The sequence below is a fragment of the Camellia sinensis genome, chromosome 4 (genome assembly GCF_055761805.1).
Source record: "Camellia sinensis isolate YWXY chromosome 4, ASM5576180v1, whole genome shotgun sequence".
Classification (NCBI taxonomy): Eukaryota; Viridiplantae; Streptophyta; class Magnoliopsida; order Ericales; family Theaceae; genus Camellia; species Camellia sinensis.
In genome coordinates, this window is record NC_138964.1 from 118836590 (window position 1) to 118844075 (window position 7486).

Below are 7486 nucleotides of genomic sequence, written 5' to 3' on the forward strand. Positions count from 1 at the left end.
TGCCGACAGAGTGAATAATATCCGGTGGAAAATAGGCACTCTTGGCAGTCAAATAAAAAATACACAGAATTGTTTGAGCCGATTAGTAAGATTCTGCCAAAATCCAACATCTAACTTTCTTCAAATGGCCGACAAAGACGTCTGGGCCCTCTGACATGAGACGGAGAGACCAGAGATGTGAGTATCACAAAGACCATGGGCACGTGACCAACAAATGTTACGCTCTGAAAGGTCATTTGAAAGACTTGGTCCAGTGTGGCCGACTAACTGAATACCTCCTAAAAAGGGTTGACCCACCAGGTGCACTTGTCGTATGCCCCGATTCACCTCCACTCAGCGTAATTCACATGATATAGAACTTACCCCCACTAAACAGAGTGAATACAATCCAGTTGCAACAATCCTCCTAACCCAGCTCTAAGCCTAGTATATCAGCCAAATGATTGCGGTTGTCGAACGAAATTAGCTTCTCCGACATCGATCTCGAAGAGGTCACCATGCCTCATGATTACGGTCTCATGATCGAGTTACGAGTAAATAAGTTCATCGTTGGGCGTATCCTAATCAGCTAAGGGATCACCTCTGAAATAATGTACTACAAAATGTTTCTCAAGCTCGGCTTTAACGATACGGATCTCATGCCAGCCGACTACCCCTTTTTTTTGGCTTTAATACCAATCCAGAATACCCCCTTGAAAAGATTATTTTATCAGTGCGTGCAAGCACCAAGATGCTAGAGTTTGAATTCCTAATCGTCAAGCTTCCATCACTTTATAATATAATCATGGGCTGAATATGGCTCCACGCAATGCAGGACATACCGAGTACTTACCATCAGCTCCTTCGTTATTCTACTCAATACGACATCGAGCAAATTCGTGGTTCTCAAAAGTCAGTGAAAGATTGTTATCTCACAGCCTTGGTGAAGAAACCAAAGGAATTAGAGGTGAATTCAATTGAAATTTTGGATCAGGAGAGTCTTGAGGATATTGGAAAGACCCCAGCTGAGAAAGTAACAGAAGATCTGGACCGAGTGATAATTAAAGATGATCTTGAGAAATTCTTTTTGATCGGCACATGTCTTAGTGCCGCCGAGCGACAAGAGCTGGTTTCTTTCCTCCTCGGCATCATCAATATTTTTGCATGGTCACCTTATGACATGCCAGAGGTAGACCCTGCCATAACGATGCATAACTTGAATGTTGACCCCAAAGCTAAGCCAGTTGTTCGGAGAAGCTTCCATTCAGCTGTCGAACATGTTACGACCGTAGTTAACAAAGTTGACATGCTATTGGAAGTTGGGGCAATTCAGAAAGTTGCTTATTCTACGTGGTTGTCCAATACTATCATGGTAAAGAAGAAGACAGGGTCGTGGCGTATCTGCGCAGACTTTACATATTTGAACAAAGCCTGCCCTAAGGATTGTTTTCCTTTACCCTGAATTGATCAACTTGTAAACGCAACTGCCCAATGTCAGTGCATGAGCTTCCTAGATGTTTATAGGGGGTATCACCAAATTGCCATGGATTCGACCGACCAAGACAAAATAGTATTTCTCACTCTGAGGATAACCTATTGTTACAAGGTCATGCCTTTTGGACTAAAAAATACCAGCGCAACATATCAAAAATTGGTCACTACCATGTTCAACGATCAAATCGGCAGAACCATGGAAATTTATATCGATGATATAGTAGTGAAGTCCAAAGAAAATGGTGCACACTTCGCCAATCTTGCCATAACCTTTGATATTCTTTGGAAATATAAAATGAAGCCCAATGCCTTAAAACGTGCATTCGGCATTGGATCAGGCAAATTTCTTAGCTATATTGTAAATCATTGTGCAATCGAAGCTAATCCTAAACAAATCAAGGCCATCATGGAACTTGAGTCACCAAGGTCGGCCAAAGAAGTTTAGAAGTTAATGGGTATGGCTGCAGCATTTAACAGATTTATCAGTCTGTCCTCAGATTGGTGCAGACCATTTTTTCAAACACTTCGGCAGGGAAAATTATTTAAATGGACTCCAAAATGCCAAACTTCTCTGGAAAGGTTGAAAACCTATATCAGTTTCATCTCACTTTTGGCTACCCCATTGCCAGGTGAGGTGCTTATCCCATATCTAGCAGTATCTAATCGGGCAGTAAATGCTATCTTGTTTGAGGAGGAACTCGGTGAGCAGAAGCCCGTCTTCTATGCTAGCAAGGCGATAGTGGATGCCGAAACTTGGTATTTACCCTTAGAGAAGTTAATTCTAGCTCTTGTAGTAGCTGTTAAAAAATTGATGCATTGCTTTCAAGCCTATACCATTAAGGCATTAAAGGATCACCTTCTCCTTTCAGTCCTTCACAAGGCAAAATCATCGAGGACGAGTTTCCAAATGGGCATTGGAACTCCGATAATATGACCTCCAATTTTCACCAAGGACGGCTATCAAGGGGTAAGACTTGGCCAACTTTGTTGCCGAGTTTACTACGCCTACTTCACATGCCAAGTTAAACTTTCAAAACCAGTCAGCTTCCCAATCACAGTCGAAATGGAGAATGTATGTCAGAGATATTTGGCAGTTGTATTGTGACGGGTCATCCAATCAGTGCGACAGTGGAGTAGGAGTAGTTATTATGACCCCTAAAGGAGTAGTAGTAAAACAATCGGTTAAACATGGCTTTGACGCCTCAATCAAGAAGGTCAAATACGAAACATTGCTGGTCGGCCTTAGAAACTCACTTCAAATAGGAGCTCAAAGATTGCAAATCTTTTGTGATTCGAAATTGGTCATAAACTAGTTAAAGGGTGAATATGCAACTAAAAATGACCGCATGACAGCTAACACGAGGATGGCCAACTCTTTGCTCGTGAAATTTGATAACCATGAGCTGAATCAGATTACTCGTGATCAAAATACACGTGCCGATGCTCTCTCTTGTTTAGTTTCAGCTGTAAACTCAGAAGTTAAACGAACCATCGAAATGGGTTTGATTCTGGAGCCGAGTATTGACATCCCCAAATGTCTCGTTGTGAACACCATCCAAAGGGGGCTAAGTTGGATGGATCCCATTGTTGCATTCCTTGCTTCAGATTAATTGCCAGAGGATGAGAAGGGAGATCACAAGCTGCGGAATAAGGCTTTGAGATATTATTTGGATCCTCAGGAAAAAATTTATAAAAAATCTCTCTTTAAGCCTTACTTGGAATGTGTCCATCTGGACGAGATTTAGGATTTTTTGGTTGAAATACATGAAGGTAGTTGTGGCGCCCATTCAGGAGATATATCATTAACTCATCAAGCCGTTACTCAAGGGTATTGGTGGCTCGCTATGCATTGAGGATTATGTTAAGAAATGCAAATAGTGTCAGAAGTTTTCTCTATTAACACATCTTCCCGTTGAAGAACTGAACTCTGTGACCAGTCTTTGGCCTTTTGCTCAATGTGGTTTGGACATAGTTAGGCCACTGCTGAAAACTCCAGGCAATAAATGGTTCTTAATTGTTGCTACTGACTATTTCACAAAGTGGGTTGAAGTGGAATCAATGGCACATATACGGGATGCAGATATCAAGCGCTTTGTTTGGAAGAATATCATTACTCGATTCGGCATATCCAGGGCACTTATTTCAGATAACGGCTACGACATCTACCGAGAGTTATGCGACATGTATGGCATTCAGTTCTATTTTTCTTCACTAGCTTATCCGCAGAGTAACGAACATGCAGAGGCCTCCAAAAAAATAGTCATGGACGACATCAAGAAGTGTTTGGAAAAAACCAAAGGCAAATGGGCTGAGGAATTGCTAAGTGTATTATGGGCCCATCACACTATGCCAAGACGATTTACGGGGGAGACATCATTTGTCTTGTGTTTTGGCAATGAAGCTATCATCCCCCTAGAGATTGGCTTATCAACCCATCGATCGAGGGCTTTTGATATAGGTGGAAATGATATAATGCTGGCCTTAGAAATGGATTTACTTAAAGAACGCCAAGATTAGGCCCTTGTGACTATAGCGTTATATCAGCAGCAACTTGTTAAGTCATACAATCAACAAGTGCATCTGCGCTGCTATATTCCTGGAGAGTTGATCTTTAAAAACTTATTACTTGCTACTAAGAATCCTGTGGACGGTAAACTCGGCCCAAATATGGCCCATACCAGATCGATTCCATCACCAAGGCAAGGACATATTGACTCTCAGACATAAACAATAAGAAGCTACCCCGACCCTGGAATTTAACTCATATTTGCAAATTTTATCATTAGTATTGATGGTTATGTTAATTTCTTCAACTTTCTCAGATTAATGTTTGTCGGCTTTTGTGTATATTACAACTTTGTATTCGTATAGTCAATCAATGATATAAGACGTTATGTTACTTCATTGTTCATTTAACTCTGATTGCCTTACTTTTATTCAGCTTCTGAATTCGGAGGGAGATCTCTTCGTGCTTGGCACGAAGCGCCATCATTTAAGCCTCTGAATTCGGAGCGCTCTTCGTGCTCAGCACGAAGCGCCATCAATATAAGCCTCCGAATTTGGAGCGCTCTTCATGTTCGGCACGAAGCCCCATCATTTAAGCCTTCGAATTTAGAGTGCTTTTTGTGCTCGACACGAAGCACCATCATTTAAACCTCAGAATTCGGAGTGTTCTTTGTGCTCGGCATGAAACGCCATCAATATGAGTTTCTAAATTCTGAGCGCTCTTTCTACTCAGCACAAAGTGCTATTTAAGGTTCCAAATTCAGAAGGCTCTTCGTGCTCAGCCTGAAGCACCATCAATAAAGCCTTCGAATCTTGAGCATCCTATAAAGCATCATTTTTAATTGCGGTATATAATTTAGAGACATAATTAGTTTGCAAACAAACGTAATTGAAGTTTTATTAAGAAAATATCATGACAAATTCAAATTACATTACGAGTTCATTTATCCTAAGGCCAATTGGCGTCATAGTTACAGAAGTTGAATCCAAGAATCGAACCGGAGTTTATTACACCGATTAGGTTTTCTCAGGGTTCATAGCCTCCTCGTCATCGTCTGTTTTCTTGGCATCGTAGGATTTAAACGGCATTACATAGCTCTGGTGTAATGGTAAAGTGGAGTCCACACCAGCCGCTTGAAGAGCCTTTGTCCATCCATACTTGAAGCCATTTTCACAGACGTCACTGGTCAAGTTCTCCCTTGTCTTTTCAATGCCAACCTTTCTTTCCTCGAAGAAGCCCTTGTTGTAGGTTCGACTTTCCATTACTTCCCTTACAAATACGCTGGTTGTATCTCGATCGGCTATTGCCCGATCCATAAGGCATTGGGTTACTCTGTCTTTTGACATCAATGTATCCACTACACCTGCCACCTTGAGCTCTACCACCCTAGATTTCCAAACTTTGTTCTCTGCCTTCTCCTAGGCTTCTTCAAGTCAGTGCTCTAAATTTTGGATTCGTCCATCTTTATGATCAATTTCTTTCTGGGTGGCACGAAGGCACATGCCGATTTCATATGAATTGTACAGTCCTTTGATAGCCCTGTGGACTTATTCTCTGAAAACCTCATAGTCGCCCTGATTAGTTATTGACTGGTGCACTTTAAGGGAGAAGATTTGCCATGTAAATTCAACTGCCACATTCAGGTCATGGACGATTGAATGGCCTTCAATCATGGGTTTATTCCCAATAAAAGCAGAGAAACTCAATAGACGTGGTGGTCTACTCGACTCATTTCGAATTGGGGTTTGGGCACTAGTAATTCTAGTGTTTTCTCTCTTTTGGATCCCACTTCTGGGAGATTTGCTTCATTTATCTCTTCTAGGAGATCTGCTTTATCACCTGGGCGATCGATTCCTGTTCTGCTCATCCGATTCCATGATGTTTTTCGCACAGAGTTGCTGAGTGCTTGTTGATTCATTTTTGTGTCTAGTTTCACTAAAGTCTTCTCCTCTCCACTGCTGTTGAAGAACAATCTACCTGACATACACGAGCTTCTGAGTTTTGCCAGAGGTGAGTTTCCCCACTACTACGTTTTGTGCTTTGTTGGCAATAGAATTTGAGGTACAATGGACAGTTGGCCAAACATACGTCTGTTCGCAGTAACAACCCACTTAAAGCAATCACACGAATTATAGGAGGACTATGTGTACAACTTTAAATTAATCATGGAGGCGTCACTTTCAATGTCACTTAATGATTCCACATGCTCGCTTTCCCATCAATAATCAGGGAACATGTTGCTAATTGCATTCTATATAGTTAGCTCATTTTTGACATATCATACCTTTATTCCAACCAGGGCAGGGGCATATATGTATCTACTTGGCGTACATATTGTCCCGCATGTAACTCGGTAGGATCCATTCTGCCGATCTCAATGCATTCATTTCCAACTGAGGCAGGGATAGATATATGACTATGTCCGGCACGTGATATACCTTGTCTGAGAAGCAAAAGCACATTTAATCAGCTTACAGTTTGTCTTCGTTCCCAATCGGGATAGGGGTAGATATATGAATCTACTCAGCATACACATTGCCCTAGTTGTAACTCGACAAGATTCATTGTGCCAATCTTAATGCATTCATTCCTAACCGGAGTAAGAAAAAATATATGAATCTTTCCGGCACAAGATTTACCCCATTGTAGACATCTCATTTTTAACTGCCCTTAAGATTTGGGCACCTTAGGGTGAACACGTGATGATGAAATACTACATTGTACAAATGTTCAATTTCTTCAACAAGAAACCTCAGTTTTGAGTTTCAAAGCCTAGAACCTTGCACCCCCTTTGGTCTAAAATCTAATTTTTTCTAGCTTGACCACTTAGAGGCCTGCTAGCCAACAAGTGGCTGGCTGACCAAAACTTTATGGCTGGCCATCCCCCTATATGGCTGGCTAGCCAGGTTTACCGACATGAAGATATTTGCTGCCAGTCCCCATGTGCATGTATCGCACCAGCTAGCTCAATACAGATATTTCTGAGATAGAAACTTGTTTATATATATATATATATAAAGGACTATCCATCTTGGTTTTACGTTAGAAAAATTCTCAAAGAGCCTAAAGCTTGCCAAACACTCTCCCTCTCTATCTTGCAATATACATACACTGTCTAAATCATTATTTTGAGGCTCCTTGCTTAGATTATTGAACTAAAATATCAGCCCTTGAGAGTGAGCACCTTATGGTTTGTGAACAAAAGAGTGTCTTCTCTTCAAAGGTATTACTCGTGCCATCTTTTGCCTACTTTTTTTCCCATCTTTTTCTTGGTTTTCTATACTATTTTGAACCTTTTTGAACTATTTTGGTGGGCTGAAACTTGTGATTTAAAGCTACCAAAGGTGGAGGGGTTAACCACCCTTTCTTGAACCTTATTCTATAAGCTTTTATCCTTGTATTTCCCACTTGTTTCTCAACTTTTGACCACCGTTTTTCAGAGTTCTAAGGGGCTAAAACATGTGGTTTTAAGGTCCAAAAAATGGAGGGATTAGCCATCCTTCCTTA